This window comes from Mustela erminea, chromosome 7 (genome assembly GCF_009829155.1).
Source record: "Mustela erminea isolate mMusErm1 chromosome 7, mMusErm1.Pri, whole genome shotgun sequence".
Classification (NCBI taxonomy): domain Eukaryota; kingdom Metazoa; phylum Chordata; class Mammalia; order Carnivora; family Mustelidae; genus Mustela; species Mustela erminea.
Window position 1 is genome coordinate 93,346,804 of NC_045620.1, and position 21,612 is coordinate 93,368,415.

The window sequence follows — 21,612 nt, forward strand, 5'->3', positions numbered from 1 at the left end:
GTTACTAGAAAACTGATTGAATTGCCTAAAGAAACTCCATGGGTTGATAAATAAAAACAACACAATATATAGTAGGTAAAATATTCATTTCATCTTGTTTAAATATTAGCAGTTAATGACAAATTAAAACTGTCCCATGAATCCCTGCATGAAGGAAAGATAGGAGAATGGAGAAATAACTATGAGAAATACTAGAAAATAAAATTATCATTGGAAAGAAAATTAAACTTATGTGTGTTTATTGGTATTAAAAATAAGAGATGGCGTCATTGGGCATTGGTTTTATACAAAAAGGGTCATTGAAAGCTGGAGAAAGTACACTCAATGACATGGTGAGGAAGGAAATTCTGTTCTTATTACATACTTCAGTATGACAGAGAATGTCATTGATTTGTAAGTTGGATTGAATCAGCGTGGTCAAAAATGATTACTTCTCCAGGAGATGTTGGTGATGTTACTGAGAGATGAAAAGAGGTGTGCATATCACAGAAGAGGGTTTTTGCTGGAAGTTATCTCTCGCAGAGAAGTGACACATCTTTCCAGAAAGGGGTAAACCAGATGCTGATAATAGAGCAATGTTAAGAACTTTCCTCAAATGATATATTTTTTAAAGATCAGAAGAAGGAAAAGCTAGTGAAATCTATTCCTGGACAATTCACAATGAAAAGATAGAAGATAGTGACTGAGGGGGGAAATCCTAAAACACTGAAAGATGAATTAACATTTGAATCCAGAATAGGCCAATAGAATCTACAAATTGAAATCAGCAAGACGGACTGCCTGAAGGACACAGTTCCGAGGAGACATCCTAGATTTAATAGGAGAACACATCTAAATCTCCAATTATGCTATTCATTTGATGACTCGAAACCACATTTTCCCCAGTCTCTGTTAAACTGCAAGCTTTGAGTAAAATAATGGTCTGGGTGAAATAATGATGTAGACATACCTTTATTTCAAGAAATTCATCCAACTCTTAGTTTCTTTGGCAGTAACTCTAAACATGGGACTGAGACTACTTCCTTTGACTGATAGGAATACCAGGATTAGTTTTACTCTCAAATATTTAAGGGACAGGAACATTTCTAAAATTTCTTCCATTCAACCAACACTTGTCTGGTACTCCTGACTATTAATTATCATTTCCTGAACACTTTGTCTGTGCTAAGCACTTTGCATACAGCTGTCAAATCCTACAGTTATTTACAAATTAAATAATTAAACAGTGGAGAGGCTAGATGACTTCTTTGAGTTACACAGAAAATTCAAAGTAGAGGTTCAAATTCAGTCAGCTTGATCCTGAAGCACCTGTTTTGCCCACCTTGACTTGCTGTGTTTTCATGCCCAAGCTGTGTAAAGGATTGATGGCAGATGTGGGGGGTCCTCCCCCATCTTCTACTTAAGGTTGATTAGGGAGATGAATGCATGGGAAAGAGCAGAAACAACCCACATTTCTACTTCCAAGAGTTTTAACTGTCTTGTCCTTGAAGAGACCTGAGGTAAGATAGTGAAGCAAGTTTCGGTCCTTACTTTTCTTCTTAGGGTTTGATTTCCTCCCTCCATTCCTAGGTCTCAGTTGTCCCAAGTGCTTGCTCTCTCCAGCTGGAAAGTGACCAGGAGTTTGGATGTTATGCTGTGAATGCAATGTATTTTCCTTTACAAAATTTCTGAACTCCTAGATCATTCAAAACTCCAAAGGGGAAACTCAGGGGGAAAGGTCCTGACCTTGGAGAAGGAGTACTTTGAGGCAGAGGAATTTTCCCAGAACTCCTTAAACCCCACCACGGAGGTCATCAGTTGGGTAAATACAACACTGACTCAGTTCTTAGTACATAAAACATCTTTTTTCCACTCTTGAAAACCCTTCAAACCTTGTGAGTGTGTGTTTTTCCCCAGAGAGCATACTCTCTATAACTTAAAAAATGTGGCAATGTTCACTTTGAAGGTATCTTCAGTTGATGAACTGACCCAGGAGAAGAGGTGGAAGCTTTTATCTTCTACATCAATTAAACTAGGAAAACGAAAGGTTTTTCAAGCAAGACAATTTCTATAGAGGTCCCTTAACAATTAAAGGATGGTGAAAGAAAGCCAATTTTAAAACACAAGTTACTTGTTATCCATTTGTGTCCTATGAAACTCCATACCTTAAAACTCCTTGCAAGCAGTCCAGTTTATATAAAGGTGTGGAAACAAAAAAAAAAAATTCAAAACTGTTTAAGCCTTCACCTAAAATATTAGTCCTCATTATGAGTACCTTCTCCTTTCTGAATGACTATATTGTCTACAAATGTTTGTTGGGAATAAGTATGGATGAAATGGAGACAGATTCTGGAATTTTTTTTTTTAATTTAGCTTTTATGTTTTGATTCAGTTATAAAAGTTCATACATGTTCATGTTTCACTATCTTGCCATGACTCTGTAATAAAAAATTGGAGGCTTAAATGCGAAACAAAGAATACCAAGGACGAGTTACTGAAGAAAAGTATTTTCATCATCCTTTATCTCTTCAGTCTCCCTGAACCCTGCACCTGTGAGGGAGATTTTGGACAAAGTGTTTGGAGCCATTTGGGGATTTCCTCAAATCTAACATTTTGTTGGCTGTGATTTGTACCCCATTATGTGCTACAGTGCACTTTATTTCCCACATTTGGCACTTTTAGTGATAATTCTTCCAAACAGACGCAGGGAGCCATGCTTGGTATTCTTTAAAGGGAACAAATAGATGAGCTAATTGTTTTAAATGTCTCCAATGAGATAAGTGGCAGGATGCTGGAATTGATCATCTAATTACCTATTTGCTGTTGCACAGAGGAGGAAAATCCAGCCATAATTAACGTTTAGGGAATGTAAAAGTTGTCATCTTAAATCAAGGTAAAATATAATAATCACATGGAGGTCTTATTATAGAAAAATACAAACAGTTTGCTAGATGGTGGGGTATTGGCTGGTTAGTTTTGTGGCTAATTGAGTCCTGGCATCTGTGGTATGGTATTACCAAAGAATTAGTCTGGAATTTCGTTTTGATTTATCTGCATTTGCATTTACAGAACTTTGGACGCCATTCCACTCGAGGTCTAGAGTGGAATGGCGATAGAGTTCTCGGTCCAGGGCCAGCCACTCATCCATTAAGCATGCCCTCTTACTTGCCAGAAAGGGGCAATGGCAAAGCACTACCTCTGACTAAGCAAGCTATGACTTTAGTAATAAGAAAAGTATGGATATATCTTATGGGTTATACATGAGGATATATACATGAGGATATCTTCTGATATATACAAGCTTGCAGAACAGCATGCCTTCATTTCTAGTGCATGTGCTATTTATTGCATAGATAGTCACATTGTGATCCATTCAGGGGAAAGACAAAGTTGTCACAGACCAGGGAGAAGTTTAGAAGGGAAATATATATGTAAATGGTTTATTCATTTTCTTACCTTTCTTCCTTCCTTCCTTTCTTTCTTTCTTTCTTTCTTTCTTTCTTTCTTTCTTTCTTTATTATTTTCTTGCTTTCTTTCTTTCGTTATTTATTTATTTATTTGCTATTATCCTGACAAATCTGGTGAGTCACCTGGCTAATGTGCTGGGTAAAAGTTAAGTGAGAAGGTTATTGTGATACATTTGTAATACTCATTGTTCTTTTGTCCTGGAAAGACCTCTTTATTTCCCAGTCCATCACTGAACTATTAAAGTGGAAGCTCTTTCCCTTGGGCACACCTTTGCTCACCTCTGGAGTGATTTGGGTGTGGTCAGAAAAAAGTGGTGGAAGGGAAAGCTTAGAGTATCTCTGACACATGGTCTTCCATACCCAGGCAAGGTTGATACTATACTTGAATGGGGACCAACGTAACCTATGATCAGTAGGGAGAACATGTAACAGAGCATCAGGATCTCAACACTTCCAAAAGCTAAAGATCTATAGATTTATTAATTCCCAAGGATAAGGGCAGTCTCAGGCAAACTTGAATATATGGTCACATGGAACGGGACATTACATTAAAATTGGGAGCAATAAGGAAGAATTTATTCATCCTGCCCTGTCTTCTTTCTTGCATATAACTCCCTAGGATGAACTTGAGAATCTCCCAGAGGATGGGTGTGGTAGAATGGAGTTTGAATTTTAGAGATCTTGGGATCAAGCCATCTGTCATTCTCTTTCCACTTGAGAAAGAACTAACTTTGGATGTTTGGCATACCAAGGCTTGGAGATATAGACTAGGGAATGGAAAGGGATTGGGAAGGTAGGACTTAGGTGATGGGACAAGCCTCTAGTAGTTATATTCCAACTATCAATGCAGCCATAGGACAGCTAAACTGGATCCTGTTTAGCCAGTAAGATGTGGTATTTATGGGGAAAAGTTTCTATAGACAGAGCCAGTTCATTCAGCAGCTTCCTCTGTGGGAGCATCTGGCTTATGTTCTCCCAAATCCTGCAAGGTGGCAAAGCTCTCAGAATATGGTTTTGGCTATGGCAGATGGAGTTGGGGTGCCAAATGATGAAGTTTTAGAATATAGGTAAGGTTCAGCAGGGTGGAGTCCAGAGCTGATGACCAAGAAAGAATTCTTGAGACATCTTTGGTGCAAAATGGTGGTTTATTTAAGGATAGGACAGGACCCCTGGGCAGAAAGTGCTTGTGAGGGGTGGCAGGTTATGTTGTGTAGGATGGAAAAGGGAGCTTTCAGTAGAACTTTCATATGCTAAAGAGGACCTATAAGATACCAGAGGCCTTGCCATTGTCCCTTCTTAGCAAGGTATTAACATTAAGAAAGTTGATTCCTAAAGAATTAACATTAATAGAAGATTCCTAAAGAATGTCACATATGTTCCACCCAGGAGTGGGAGTGGGGGTGGGGGAAGGTTGCAGGGTTGCAGGGTATTAGCCTTTTGCTTTGTCCTCAGCCAGCCTTCTGTTCCCTCATCATTCCCCCCTGTACAATTTTGTCCCTTAAATCTTAAAGTTTGTTGAAGGTGGAAGGTCTCATCTTCTGTAATTTCTTCCTACTGAATAGGGGTGTAGAGTTGTCCCTGCCTACTTGGGTCAACATTGGTCATTTGGGGGATGTGTAGGGAAGTTAATGAAAGATGGAGGCAGCTGAATCCAATGCTGACAGTGAAGAAGTGTCTCTGTGAGTGGTCAGAATCATCTGTTGATGTGAAGTCATTGTAGCCACAGAGTCTCCACACCAAGTAGAGAAACGCTGAAGATTAGTAAGGCTAGAAGAATGAGAAGTCCAATAAAGAGATCTTTAATCATTGACCATAATTCTGCTTTAAATTGGGAACTTAACCAATCACTGAGAGAGAGGATTTTTGTAGAGGGCCAATTTGGGTATTATGTCTTTTATTAGTCCTGTGACATTTTTGTGATAGTCTGGGATGTACACACAACATTCTTTTCTGATAATTGCACATGTGCCACCCTGTGCTGCGGTTAGGACGTCTGAGGCCATTCTGTTTTGTAGGACGGCCTTGTGCATCTGTGTGACTTTGATATTACGTAAGGAGATGCTATTTAGTGAATCACTGAGTGCCTGTGCAATGTATTTATTAAGGGCTTCTACATGCCAAATGACATCTTTAATCCTACAGATGGAGCAAAAATAGATGTTAAGTGATCATACCATTTAAAAACAGATTGTGTCCAACTTTGCTTTAAATTGGGCAGATTAGCTAGAATAGTGATGGTTTTAGTAATGCGTCATGAATCCAGGCAAATCCTAAGGTGCAGTAACCTTTCCACCCTGGAGGAAGTCAGAGCTACAGGTTAGTTCCACAGATCCAATGGGTTCCATTTGGAGCTGGCCATCTGATGCCAGGTCGCCTCACCCAATCTGTAGCAAACCAGTCAGTAGTCCGGAGTACTGTTATTTGGGAAAATGTTTCTAATGATAACCATCCTAGATGTCGTGTGTTATTTGCCCCAGTATCACATGTATGATTTCTTTGTTCCCAGCATAAAGCTGCCTTTTGACTGAGCTGCCCAATAGTGGGTGTGAGCCGCAAATATGTATCCCCAATTTTATATATGCCATCCATGGTAGTGCGATACATAGGGTTTTGTAGCCCAGGCCCTGGCTGGTCTGGTATTCATGGGGGTTTAGGTTTATTATGAGAGCAGCAGAGTTTTAACCAGAACATCAAATTGTAAATGAGGCTGCAAATCAAGTTGAAAACATCTCTTGTGAAGTGCCTAGGAATTGGGAGAGGTAAAGATTGGGATTCATTTCTAATGCTAGGACAGACTATAAATTTCTGTCGCTATTCCAGTTTGACAGTGGGACCTGTTCATGTTTTTTTAAAAATGTTGAAGATGTGGGAAAGATATGATATGCTTTGATGTTCTGCTGACATTCTAGAAAGATTGGTTTTTGCATTAACTCCAGAAATTTAATTTCTATGTTATTTACTTGTTTATTTGAGAGAGAAAGAGAGAGAGAGAGAGGGCACATGAGCAGGGGAGGGGGCAGAGGGAGAGGCAGAAGCAGATCCCCTGCTGAGCAGGGAGCCCAACTCAGGGCTAGAGCCTAGGACCCTGAGAACATGACCTGAGCCTAAGGCAGAGGCTTAACCGACTGAGCCGTCCAGCCGCCCCTCATTTCTATCTTTTTAAAGTAGAGATAAGTACACTGAAATACAGTAAGTTTAGTGATTTTCCTAAGGAGAGTAATTTGTTTGGCAAAATTACTTTAAGATGCGTTTAATAAGTTGTAAAATCAATCTCAGGTGCCAAGAAGTTATCAGAAAGTAAGCTAATGGTTTGAATATTTATTTTGTCCAACTTGGCTTCAGAAAAAAATATCAAGTTAGAGAGATTCTTGTATTTATTATGTGATCACAAATGTGGTTAAACAAGCAGAGTGGGCCCATTTGGTTAAAAATAAAATAGAGAATAAAATTCTGAAAAATAAACATTAATACTGAAGAATTTTGAAATATGCTACCATGTAAAATTCATGAAGGTCACTTCTCCAAAGGTGAATATTTTAAAAATCTATAAATTTAAAAAATAATGATAACTTCTAAAATTCTACAAAGTTAACATTGAGTGATGTGGAAGATTGTTCTAGGTCCCATCTGTAATGCCTGACCAACAAGCAAAAAGCCCATAAAAGGACACAAAAAGCCATATAGCTGTCATTCAGTACATTTTAAAAAAATATTTTTGAGATAAAACACTTAATATGAGATCTACATTTTTTTAAACAAATTTTTAAGTGTGTAAGACATTATTGACTTTAGGTACAATTTTTTATGGTAGATCGCTAGAACTTATTTACCTTATTTAACTAAAATTCTATGCCCATTGTTTAGTAATTCTTCATTTCTCCCTCCTCCCAGTCTTTGGCAACCACCATTCCACTCTCTAATTTTATGAACTTGACTATTTTAAATAGCTCATATAGGTGAAATCATGTAGTATTTGTCTGTGTGTGACTGGTTTATTTCACTTAGCATTATGACCGCAAGCTTTAACCATGTTGTTGCTTACTATAGAATTTCCTTCTTTTTTAGGGCCAAATAGTATTCCATTGCATGTATTTATGAAGTTTTCTTTATTCATTCATCTGTCGATGGATATTTAGGTTATTTCCACATCTTGGTTAATTTGAATAATGTTGCAATGAATATGGGAATGCTAATATCTCTTTCAGATCCTGATTTTAATTCCTTTGGCTATATATACCAGAAGTGGGATTACTGGATCATATAGGGATTCTTTTTTTTTTTTTTTTAATATTTTGAGTAAATTCTATACTGTTTTTCACAGTGACTCTACCATTTTGCATTCCCACAAACAATGTAAAGGGTTCCAATTTCTCCATATCTCACCAACACTTGTTGCCTTTTTTAAGGCAAAACAATTGTTTGTTTTTTTATTTTTTTTTATTTTTTTGTAATTTTTATTGTCTTTTTAAAAATAACTATCCTAACATATCTGAGTGATATCTCATTGTGATTTTGATTAGCATTTCCCTTATGACTTCTGACTGAGGAGTTTAATCCATTTACATTGGAAGTAATTATTGATAGAGAAGGATTTACTATTGTTATTTGGGTAGTTGTTTTGTTAGTTTTGTAGTTCATTTGTCTGTCTTTTCTTGCTGTTTTCTTTTGTATTTTGTTGATCTTTTGTACTGATATGCTTTGCTTCCTTTCTCTTTTTGTTCTGTATAATTTCTATAGGTAATAAAAAGCCTATAGGTACTAAAATGAGTTAGCTATAATTTTAGTAGGGATTTCAAACATCTGTGAATAAATGGAAGAATTGGTAAGTCCATGGGGCTACATGGGGTTTTTATGGCCAAAACAACTACATAAAGTGCTGGGACCTCCTCTCTAGGGATCAGGAAAAATTGCTCTTGAGGTCCTCAGGCTTTGAGCATTGAGAAGGTCACCTCAGATTACTGGGTATGATGAATAAGTGGGTAAATGCTTTTTAACCTTGAGATCATTATAATTAAGAATAGAAATAATGAAGGTAATTAAAAAAACCTTGTATTAATATTTTCTCTTCACCTTAGGCATGTGTTCGGTGCTTAAAATATAACGATTAAGAGTATTTTGGTATAGTAGACTACCTACAAAACTTTTGACACCAATCTAAAATAGATATTTGAGTAGTTGACTTGGACTAGTGGTTTTACATTGAATGGTGTAGAGCACTTTTACTAACACAAATAATGTTGAACTGTTAAGAGGAATGAAGTCATTATATTTATAAGCTTAATTGGTAAGATTTCTAAAAATTACTTAAGTATTTGTGAAAGCTTTTCTTTCACAAAAGCTTTTCTTTCACAAATTGTTAGATAGACAATTGAAATACCTAAAAAAAAAGTTTGATTGTTTAACTATAAATTTAATATAAAGGGTTTAAAGGAACATAGTTAGCTAAGTTGAAAGCCCCCTAAAAGGTGATTTTTAAAATTTAGTAGATTTCTGAAAGGAATAAAATTTTTAAGGTGTATTTTAATGTGTAAGGAAAAATTATGTTTTTTAAATTTATAACTTTATATTATTGAATCTCAATATTAGAAAAATCAAGCAGCCCGAATCTTTTTTCCCCCTCCTGTGCATTAAAGTTATTTGGAGCATACAAAAAAATTCATTTTCATAGATGAGAGAATAAACACCTTGAAAATGTATATAAAAAAGAGCAAGATAATGATGCACGAGGTGTCCCAATGATAGTTGATAGCCGAATAAATCATGCAGACGGTAAAACCGTGGGGTTGGCTGAGAGACAGTCCACTGTGTCTGAATTGTTCTGGTAAAGCTGAATTAAAATGTATTAATGATCGCCAGCTTCATCCTCATGAATTGGGTTAAAAAGATCTTTAAAATTTGCAAGATGTGGTGGTGATAGAGACAGAGGTGACGTATCAATAATGCTTTGTTTAAAAATGAGATATTCTCTGATATGAAAGTTTCTGAAAACGTTATCCTTCCTTTAATGTGAAGACGTCACTGTGCTTTATTGATTTATAGTTTTGTATTTTTTGTTCGTTAAGTGTGGAAATGTGCCCCTTGACTGAACAATGTTTCTTGCTCAGTACTGAAAAATGACCTCATTCGTTTGTAAAGATCAGTCACATTTTAATGGGGACACATTCAACGTTTGTACAAGAACTCCCGAATCTTCTCAAAGCATTATCATCACACATGGGTGAATTTCAATTACCAATGGTGCTGCTAATTCAGTGTTCTTCTTCTATTATGATCACAGATGAAGGTGAGTTTTAGATGGCCAGTGACTAAAGGCATTGAAGCAACTGATATGGTTTGCTTTCCTTTTGTATCTTTTTTGTTCTTAATTGTTGCTGCCCCTAATAAGCAAGATGTATTCTTTCAGAATCTGCTAAGCTTTGAAAACGTAAGGTCATTTCTCTAAGTGACTAAGTTAATGCATCCAGATTATTTCCCGTTTGGTGCATGAGGAGCAAATGGAACCAGGGTTCGAAGTTAAATCTTAGGGAAGGGAAACAGATTTAGCTTTTTAATGGAAAAGGGAAAGCGGTAACGGCTGCCCACAAAACAAAAAGAACTCTTGCTGGAGAAGCAGAATTTGCTGAGCACTTGGACTGGAGATGGTTTCCTTTTCCACAGGGGTAGCAGGGTGTTGGGAGAAGATGATGCTTTTAAATGTTATTGCAAACGTGGCAGGGGGAGCAGATCGAGGAAAAGCTTTAGAATCCATTAGGGTGCTCTTAAGACCTCTCACATTACTCACCTGGAAAGTTATTTCCTCAAATGTAAACAAGAGATAAAAATACCTATCTTGCACTGTGGTTGTGTAAAGTGCTGATCACAGTGCTGATACAGACCAAGAACTCAATAAAAGGATAGGATTTTGAATGTTAATGAGAGAAGTTAAAACCTGCTCAGACAAGTAAGAAGCCACAGACTCTTCCCTGAGATTCATTTTCATCATTTGTAAGTCAGGTATAATGACCCTATTCTCTGCCTTACGGTGAGGATTAAATCAAGAGAGCGTATGAAAATGCCTCACGCAGAGCCTGGTTCATTACAGGCACTAAATGAAGCTCTTTCCCCCTTCATCCTCCTTACTTAGAGATTTGGGAAATAAATGTTTTCTTAGTGCTTTGGTGCTTGTGTTTTAAATTTAGAAATTTACAAAACAGTACCTTAATGTATTAAAACAATATTTTCTAAAGAACTGGGTTGTAATTAATGGTTTACATTCTGGGGTAAGTTAAATTAGGAATCAAGTGGCTCAGAAGTTGAGGTTTTGCCTTTTCTTTGGGGGAAGCGATCGCCTCTGCAGAACAGAAAGATCAAGAATGTGAGACAAGTATAATCCACCATTAATCAATTAATAGAGTTTCTGGCCTTGGGCAATGTCATCTGGAGGACAGGGGTGTTGGCTGACCAACTCCGGAAAAAGCCATTTGGAATAACCTGTTGCTCAGCAAAACTACGTTTATTGAACCCATTGTCATAAGGGAGCCCCTCTTCGATAGAGTTTTAGGTGTATCTGATTGGGGGTGTTTTATAAGATTTAAAGATTCTTTTGATGGCAGCACAGAACACAGTGACTGGAATAGGTGAAACGCAGGACTTTTTGTCACAACTGCAAATGAGAGAAGCCTGCCAGGCAGGCCCACACGTACACTTAAGAACAGGTTACATCAGGCTGGACCTGTAGGGTGCGGTTTAGATGTTCCAAGCAGGAAGGGGATGGCTAGGTTTTGTGGGCTCCCTGTGGACTGCCTAATTTGGATAATTTCCTGGGATCCAAGGCATAGAGATTATCTCTGGTTATCTTGTCTCTGACCTTGGGGTGATTAGGGCAGGTGCATGGTGGCCAGGAGTGACGTGATAGGGAAGTGGTTGGAGTGTGAACTTAATCAGAGAAGGGAGGCTGTCTGGATTCTAGCCATGGATTCAAAAATGGGTCAAGACAGTGTTTAAATAAATCAAACCAAATCAAAACTATATTATGGAAGAATGTCAGGGAAAGAAATTTATCTTCTTTTGGGATCCGGGGTCATGTGGTAGGTTTTCATGGCAGGGATTGATTGGTTTTGGGCAGAGTTCATCACATAATAATTTAATATTGGGGGACAAAGGAGAGAAGAGGATCTTGAAACATATTTTAATAAGTAAACTGTTGCTTGGTGAGCCAACTGTTTGCCCAGGAGAGTGATCTGTAATTTTAAGAAGGTGGCTGTTTGCCTTGAGGAGGAAACTGTTTACTTGGGCACACATGTTTTCTGAAACAAACAGTGAAGTTATTCATTAGTTTAAAGTCTTATTTTCTCAGGCTAGAATTTCTTGGAACAAATGGAAAAGTTATCTTAGCACAGGTGGCCTCTACTCTTGGTTCCTTGGTTCCTTATACCCTACGAATAATAAAGAGTATACTTAAGGAGACTACAAATATACATGAAATACTAGCAAATGATATCTGCGCTTGTGGAGACATAGGAAAATAGATGTGCGTTGTCTGTGTTTATATCTATTAATGTACATTTACATCTATTAAATACATTTATATGTGCTATTCTGTAACACAGAGCACATAGCTTGAAGATTTGAAGGAAAAGTGGGTGAGGCAATGTGTTGTAGTTGGAAAAGAATTGAAAGAGAGGAAGCAGCCTTAACTTGATTTTAACTTACCGTTGAGGTGATGTTTCTCCTTGGCGAGTCACTGAACTTAAGGGCAAGGACTTCTGGTTTTTCTGTTTGTTTTGTTTTGTTTTAAGATTTTATTTATTTGTTTGATAGAGTGAGAGAGCACAAGTATGTGGAGTGGCAGGCAGAGGGAAAGGGAGAAACAGGCTCCTCTCTGAGCAAGGAACCCGATGTGGGGCCCAATCCCAGGAGCCTGGGATCATGACCTGAACTGAAGGCAGACACTTAATGGACTAAGCCACCCAGGCACCCCTGTTCTGTTTTAGTTTTTGTATTTTCTTTGTAACTACGTACAGAGCTTAGCACAACATTAATGAACAATTAATTATTGAATTAAAGAATAAATGAACTTGGTAGAGAAATGTTCATGGAAAAAATGGGTATTGAACTGGGCACTACACAGAGTGGAACTGGGGGGGGGGGAGAGAAGGTGTAGAATGCGAGGGGGTGAAAAAGAGATGGTGCCTTCACAGGACAATGAAATATTAGTGCTTCTCAGATCTAAGAAGAATTAATAGTAGGGCTGGGGCGATAAGAGGTTGTAGGTCAGGGAAGGCCTGAAAAACCAAGATTTTACATTTGACATATTAACAGTGGGTCAGCTTTTTCCGTGCTGAGTTCCTGATGACAGAGGGAAGCAGCCAGCCTCCGCAGTCCCACGACAAAACTCCAAGGAATGATGGTAAGCCCCAAATTTCCATGGTCTTCTGTTTTATCTTAAAAAATGTATGTGACGTTTACATTCTGCATCAGAATTTATCTGTGTTACTTTGGTTGCAAGAATATTGCTTTTTCCCAAATCCTTGAACAAAAGTATCATTCCAGGGCTAGGCACTATGTTCTCTTGGGCACATTACTGTGTCTCCCCCACTCTCTGTGCCCTAGGGTTACGCCAAACTTTGTCTGAGGCCGAATTGAAAACATTTTAATTTGATACATTACTGGATCCTCAGACATTAAAAGTTATTTGTTTCTATTATATTGTGCCTTTACTAAAATTTTTTCAAGTGGTCTTCAGACAAGGGTTGGCGTAACCCTAGGGCACAGAGAGTGGGATGGACACAATTCTGTGTTGGCAAGGATAGCACAGGAATTGGTCAACTATATCTTGTGGGTCAAATTCTGATGGCCACCAGTTTTTGTAAATAAAGTTTTATTGGGCACTGACATGCTCATTTGTTTACATATTTTTCTGACTTTTTTTGTTATTGTACACAGTTGAGTGTTGCAACAGAGAATAGCCTGCAAAGATGAAAATATTCACTCTATGGCCCTGTACGGAAAAAGTTTCCTTACTTCTGCTCTGGGGTAAAATGGCACCAGTGGGGGTCAAGGGGAAAGCAATCCACATGAAACGAATCATGAGGAAACCATTGCCCAAAAAAACCTCCAAACAAAATTCTGCTTTGCGATTTAAAGGATAAAGAGTTTGAAGGAAATTAGATTTACTTCACAGGCAACTTGAGGTTTTCAAGCCTGGGTGACTCTGAAAATTGTGGTGTCATTGGAAGACACAGGGTGACAGAGAGAAGAGCCAGTTTAGGGGAGCTCAAGCTTTTACATATTGATTTTTGAGGCGACAGTGAGCTCCAAAAATCGCCTAATGAGATGCCGGAAGTATTGGATCTTAACTTGAATGCAAGGTGGTGACAGAAGATTTAGATTCAGAAGTTGTCAATAAAGGATAGAGTCGTGTTCCTGTAACTGACAAGAACACTCAGTGTATTTAATGATGAAAGAAAACAAGCAGGTGCAAGGGCAATTGCTGAGATTCAGGCACTGAACAGAGTAACACAAAAACCAAGTGCCCGCTTATACCCTAGACAACCTCCAGCCTGCCATCTAGTTCGTCTAGTTGCCCTTGATCCTCTGTCAATTGAATATGAAAATAAAATAGTCAACCCTTATGAACTGTTTCAAGAAAATGGAATAAAGGATTTGAAACACTTTCACAGCTTTGAAAAATAGGTACTGAAGGCAAATTCCAGGGATTATGAGTATTATCCAGGACGACTTGCTATGCCTCAGATATTGTAATGCTATGGGTCAAATTATGCCTTTCGTGAACGCAGTGAGCTGTATAATGTACAACGGTAACTGTATCTTGATCCCAGCATTAAGAATAAGATTCTAGGGGTGCCTGGGTGGCTCAGTGGGTTAAAGCCTCTGCCTTCAGCTTGGGTCATGATCCCAGGGTCCTGGGATCCAGCCCTGCATCGGGCTCTCTGCTCAGCAGGGAGCCTGCTTCCCTTCCTCTCTCTCTCTGCCTACCTCTCTGCCTACTTGTGATCTCTGTCTGTCAAATAAGTAAATAAAATCTTTAAAAAAAAAAAAAAGAAGAATGAGATTCTACATCATTTCTGTGGGAGAAAAGGCGTGAGTATTCGAAGGGCTTACAGTTGTTGGATTTCATCAGACTTTAATTTAGTTATCTAGCTAAGATAGCTGGCCTTAATATATGATAAATAACTGTAGGTTACCTTTAAAAAAAAAAAGAGTTATTTATTTATTTATTTGAGGGAGAGCACACGTGAGCACAAGCAAGGGGAGAGGCAGAGGGAGAGAGAAAGGGAGAAACCAACTCCCCACTGAGCAGGGAGCCCGATGTGGGGCTTGATCCCAGGCCCCCAGGATCATGACCTGCACCGAACTGCTGAGTTACCCAGGCTCCCCTCGATTATCTTTCTAATATTTTAAGGAGCACATAAATGAGCTGTTTACATTGTCTTTAACTCAAAACTGGTAAAATCACAGTGGACTGAATCAACATCCATTCCTTCTGGCAACCCTCATCCTTCTTGGCTGGGCAATGGTGTAAGTAATAACCACACCTGTACTCCCCCACTTTGGTCCATAGTTTTTTTCCTCTCAAGTAACAGGACCCTGAGATCATGACCTGAGCTGAAGGCAGTGGCTTAACCCACTGAGCCACCCAGGTGTCCCAAGTAATAGTAATTTGATTAATTACTTAATATCAGAGAGTGGGGAAGTTCAAGCCAAAGTAGAGGATCTACATTCAATGCTTTTTAGTTACCTTGTCATTGGTTATAATATTCAAGATCCTTTAAGATAAACAAAACAAAACAAAACAAAAACCAGAATGAGCTTTTTGAGGAGAAGGACAAGCAGACACAAACTCTTTCTGTCTGTATAGTTGTCATTAATCAACATGGCCTTGAAGGCCCATACCCGTGCCTTTATGATGCTCTCACCATAAGCCTTTGGTCACTGACATTCTCTTTCTTTCTTTCTTCTTCTTCTTATTATTTTTAAGTGAGAGAGAGAGAGAAAGAGTGAGCACAAGTGGGGCAGGGAGGGGCAGAGGGAGAAGGAGGAAATCTTAAGCAAGCTCCACATTCAGCAGAGTGCAACATGGGACTTGATCTCATGACCTGGAGATCACGACCTGAGCTGAAATCATGAGTCAGACGCTTAGGCGTCCCTTGTATTTTGTTTTTTTAATGTTACAAAACTAGAGATGAAGTTATGGAGAGGGGAGAAAAAAAACTTGAAAAAATTGACATAGCTTAGAAAGCTCATTAGGAGAAGAAGCTTTATTATTTATCTGCCAAGGTTGATTCCAAGAAGAAACAATGCCATTAGCGCTGTCCTAGGTAATCAATATTTATCCCAAATCTTACAGCCATTCAGAAAGAAAATGGATTAACAGAAAATAACACAGCAGCTCTAAAATATAACTAAATGCTGTGACTATGCCAATGTGGTTTTGCTGAAAATCACTAGGAACATTGTTGTCCTTACTTGCAGAGAAAGAGAGCAGAGGTGGCATCTGTCCTCTTTAGACATCATGGAGTTCAAAGCCCCTCCACCAGCCATGGGAAAAACAAGAACAAAAACAAAAGCAAGAAAGATACTGCTTGGTCTGTGAGGAACTGTATTCAGCTACGAATAAGTGGGACTACACGTAGTGCTTTAAACAAATTAGACTTTGATTTTCCGATGTAGGGAGGAGTCTGAGTTATCAGTTCTGGCCTGGGGTGTGGATCCACAGTATCTTCAGGGACACAGATCTCTGCTTCTCTACAGCCATCGAAGCCTGCAGCTCCCACCACGCTGGCACAAGAGTGACCCTCTTCTCCACTCCGGCTACCCGCCCCCCCACCCCCTGCCCCTACCTGGCTAGGTAGTGTTCCAGGCAAGAGAGAAGCAAAGTGGTATGGGAGAAATGGCCCAAACCAACTCGGTTTGACCCCCTTTTGAAAACACTTTCCCATTGTTTACATTTCATTGGGTAGAACCGGGATCATACCGTAGGATGACCACGAACTGCCGGGGAATGCTGAGAAGTTGTTTTAGACTGCTCACAAGGCCACCTGAACGAAACAAGGATTCTATAGAAAGGAAGAGGAGAGACTGGGTGTTGGGTGGCAGCTAAACCTGTCAAAGGTGCACATTTCATATTTCCAAATACCCTTTGAAGATATCACTGCTTTTTTCAGATGCTGTTCAGATCTGGGTTTTATATTTAGAGACAGAATCTGGAGGTAAAGAACCTGGCATGTAATAAATTCACAGACAGGGCTTTCTCCCCTACTCCCCTTGTAGGATCCATATAAAAAGGCAATAAAAAGAATTCTGAGATGGAGGGAAAAAGATAGGATGAAAAAGAGAGAAAGGATGTTTAAATATCTCTTGCTTAACTAATGCTAGATTCACTCTTCTGTTTGTGGTTTTTTAAAAGATTTTATTTATTCGTTTGAGAAAGAGAGAGGCAGAGAGCATGCACACAGTGTGGGGGAGGGGCAGAGGGAGATGGAGAAGCAGGCTCCTGCTGCTGGGGATGGGGACTTGATTGGGGGGGGGGGCTCCATCCCAGGACCCACAGAGCATGACCTGAGTCAAAGGCAGATGATGCTTAACCATCTGAGCCCCCCCAGGAACCCCTGCCATTCCAGAGAGTCCTAAGCCCTTTGTTCATTTTAAGGCAAATCTGTACTATAATATACTTCTAATTTCAGGCATTGCCAAGAATTCTGGAGTTAAATGAAGTCACTACTTCTGTCAGAATAGAGAAATTATGCTTAAATTTTTAAAATAAATTGTATTTCTTAGAGCACTTTTAGACTTCTGTAAAAATTACAGAGATATACGGGAATTCCCATATACTCCACTTTCCCCTACTATTAAATCTTACATTACTGTGGTCTATTTGTTGCTATTAATGTACCATTAATTGGTTTCTCTTGGCTTTGGTGGTTTCTTAGACTTGCCTTATTTTTGTTGATCTCCACAATTTCATGGAGTACTGATCAGATACTTTATAGAATGCTTCCCTTTGGGGTTTATTTGATCTTTTGCTCATCCTAAAGATAATGGGATTGGAGAGGAATGACCACTAAGGTAAAGTGCCATTTTTTATCACACCATATCAAATGTATACTATCAACATGGTTTATTTTGATACGATAATGTCAGCTGTTGATGTTGATCTTGATCAATAAGTCAGATTAGTGCTTGTCATGTATCTTCATTGAAAAGTTACTCTTTTTTCCATCCTTTCCATTCTGTGCTCTTTAGAAGAAAGGCCCTGTGCACAACCCACATTTTAGGGGTAGGCAGTTATGCTCTGTCTTCTTGAAGACAAAATGTTTATATAAATACTTTGGAACTCTCCTACATGGAGATTTGTCTATTCTCCCCAATTTATTTATAGCAGTGTGGCCTCATGAATATTTATCTTAGATTTTCAGTTATGATCCAGTACTACTTATATAGTTGTCAAATTGTTACAGCTGTGGCCATTGTGAGCTCTTTCATTTGACTCCTGCGCCCTTCTAATGTACCCCTTTGCTGTCAGCTTTATTTTATAAGCACTTCCGTACTTTCCTCTTTCTCCAGGCTTATCTTTTTTTTTTTTTTTTTTAATTTATTTATTTATTTTTATTTTTTTATTAATTTATTTATTTTCAGCATAACAGTATTCATTATTTTTCACCACCCCCAGTGCTCCATGCAATCCATGCCCTCTATAATACCCACCACCTGGTACCCCAACCTCCCACCCCCCCGCCACTTCAAACCCCTCAGATTGTTTTTCAGAGTCCATAGTCTCTAATGATTCACCTCCCTTTCCAATTTACCCCAACTCCCTTCTCCTCTCTAACACCCCTTGTCCTCCATGATATTTGTTATGCTCCACAAATAAGTGAAATCATATGATAATTGACTCTCTCTGCTTGACTTATTTCACTCAGCATAATCTCTTCCAGTCCCGTCCATGTTGCTATAAAAGTTGGTTATTCATTTTTTTCTGATGGAGGCATAATACTCCATAGTGAATATGGACCACATTTTCCTTATTCATTCATCCGTTGAAGGACATCTTGGTTCTTTCCATACTTTGGTGACCGTGGCCATTGCTGCTATAAAATTGGGGTACAGATGGCCCTTCTTTTCACGACATCTGTATCTTTGGGGTAAATACCCAGGAGTGCAATTGCAGGGTCATAGGGAAGTTCTATTTTTAATTTCTTGAGGAATCTCCACACTGTTCTCCAAAGAGGCTGCACCAACCTGCATTCCCACCAACAGTGTAAGAGGGTTCCCCTTTCTCTACATCCCCTCCAACACATGTTGTTTCCTATCTTGTTAATTTTGGCCATTCTAACTGTTGTAAGGTGATATCTCAATGTGGTTTTAATTTGAATCTCCCTGAGGGCTAGTGATGATGAACACTTTTTCATGTGTCTGATAGCCATTTGTATGTCTTGATTGGAGAAGTGTCTGTTCATATCTTCTGCCCATTTTTTTATATGTTGCCTGTTTTGTGTGTGTTGAGTTTGAGGAGTTCATTATAGATCCTGGATATCAATCTTTTGTCTGTACTGTCATTTGCAAATATCTTCTCTCATTCCGTGGGTTGCCTCTTTGTTTTTTTGACTGTTTCCTTTGCTGTGCAGAAGCTTTTGATTTTGATGAAGTCCCAAAAGTTCATTTTCGCTTTTGATTCCTTTGCCTTTGGAGACATATCTTGAAATAAGTTGCTGTGGCTGATATTGAAGAGATTACTGCCTATGTTCTCCTCTAAGATTCTGATGGATTCCTGTCTCATGTTGAGGTCTTTTATCCATTTTGAGTTTATCTTTGTGTACGGTGTAAGAGAATGGTCGAGTTTCATTCTTCTACATATAGCTGTCCAGTTTTCCCAGCACCATTTATTGAAGAGACTGTCTTTTTTCCACTGTATATTTTTTCCTGTTTTGTCGAAGATTAATTGACCATAGAGTTGAGGGTCCATATCTGGGCTCTCTACTCTGTTCCACTGGTCTATGTGTCTGTTTTCATGCCAGTACCATGCTGTCTTGGTGATCACAGCTTTATCATAAAGCTTGAAATCAGGTAATGTGATGCCCCCAGTTTTATTTTTGTTTTTCAACATTTCCTTAGTGATTCAGGGTCTCTTCTGATTCCATACAAATTTTTGGATTATTTGCTCCAGCTCTTTGAAGAATACCGGTGGAATTTTGATCGGAATGGCATTAAAAGTATAGATTGCTCTAGGCAGTATAGACATTTTAACAATGTTTATTCTTCCGATCCAAGAGCATAGAATGGTCTTCCATCTTTTTGTGTCTTCTTCAATTTCTTTCATGAGTGTTCTGTAGTTCCTCAAGTACAGATCCTTTACCTCTTTGGTTAGGTTTATTCCCAGGTATCTTATGGTCTTGGTGCTCTAGTAAATGGAATTGATTCTCTAATTTCCTTTTCTGTATTTTCTTTGTTAGTGTATAAGAAAGCCACTGATTTCTGCACATTGACTTTGTATCCTGCCACATTGCTGAATTGCTGTATGAGTTCTAGTAGTTTGGGGGTGGAGTCTTTTGGGTTTTCCATATAAAGAATCATGTCATCTGCGAAGAGAGAGAGTTTGACTTCTTCATTGCCAATTTGGATACCTTTTATTTCTCTTTGTTGTCTGATTGCTGTTGCTAGGACTTCTAATACTATGTTGAACAAGAGTGGTGAAAGTGGGCATCCTTGTCTTGTTCCTGATCTCAACGGGAAGGCTGCAAGCTTTTTCCCATTGAGGATGATATTTGCTGTGGGTCTTTCACAGATAGATTTGATGAGTTCAGGAATGTTCCCTCTATCCCTATAATTTGAAGCATTTTAATCAGGAACGGATGCTGGATTTTGTCAAATGCTTTTTCTGCATCAATTGAGAGGACCATGTGGTTCTTCTCTCTTCTCTTATTAATTTGTTCTATCACATTGATTGATTTGTGAATGTTGAACCATCCTTGTAGCTCCGGGATGAATCCCACCTGGTCATGGTGGATAATCTTTTTAATGTGCTGTTGGATCCTGTTTGCTAGGATCTTGTTGAGAATCTTAGCATTCATATTCATCAGTGATATTGGTCTGAAATTCTCCTTTTTGATAGAGTCTTTGCCTGGTTTGGGGATCAGGGTAATGCTGGCTTCATAGAAAGAGTATGGAAGTTTTCCTTCTGCTTCAATTTTTTGAAACAGCTTCAGGAGAATAGGTGTTATTTCTTCTTTGAAAGTTTGGTAGAATTCCCCAAGGAATCCGTCAGGTCCTAGGCTCTTGTTTTTTGGGAGGTTTTTGATCACTGCTTCAATCTCGTTACTAGATATTGGTCTATTCAGGTTGTCGATTTCTTCCTGGTTCAATTTTGGGAGTTTATACTTTTCCAGGAATGCATCCATTTCATCTAGGTTGCTAAGCTCATTGGCATATAACTGTTTATAATAACTTCTGATGATTGTTTCTACTTCCTTGGTGTTTGTTGTGATCTCTCCCTTTTCATTCATAATTTTATGAATTTGGGCTTTCTCTCTTTTCTTTTGGATTAGTGTCACCAATGGTTTATCGATCTTATTGATTCTTTCAAAAAACCAGTTTCTAGTTTCACTGATACGTTCTACTGTATCTCTGGTTTCTACCTCATTGATCTCAGCTCTAATCTTGATGATTTCTCTTCTTATGTGTAGAGTTGGTTTGATTTGTTGTTGATTTGTTGTTGATTCTCCAGTTCTTTAAGGTGTAGAGACAGCTGATGTATTCTGGATTTTTCAATTTTTTTGAGGGAGGCTTGGAGGGCTAAGTATTTCCCCCTTAGGACCGCCCTTGCTGTATCTCATAGGTTTTGGATTGAAGTGTCTTCGTTCTCATTGGTTTCCATGAATTGTTTCAGTTCTTCTTTGATCTCCTGGTTGATCCAAGCATTCTTAAGCAAGGTGGCCTTTAGCTTCCAGGTGTTTGAGTCCCTTCTGAACTTTTCCTTGTGATTGAGCTCCAGTGTCAAAGCATTGTGATCTGAGAATATGCAGGGAATAAACCGCACCACCTCAGTCTTTTGGTATCAGTTGAGTCCTGATTTGTGACCCAGTATGTGGTCTATTCTTGAGAAGGTTCCATGTGCATTTGAGAAGAATGAGTATTCTGTTGTTTTAGGGTGGAATGTTCTGTATATATC

General features: G+C 38.6%; 1 pseudogene; it reads right to left on the minus strand.

The window, feature by feature from the left end:
* LOC116596388 overlaps positions 1 to 21,612 on the minus strand; it is a 150,281-nt pseudogene that overhangs the window by 90,795 nt on the left and 37,874 nt on the right.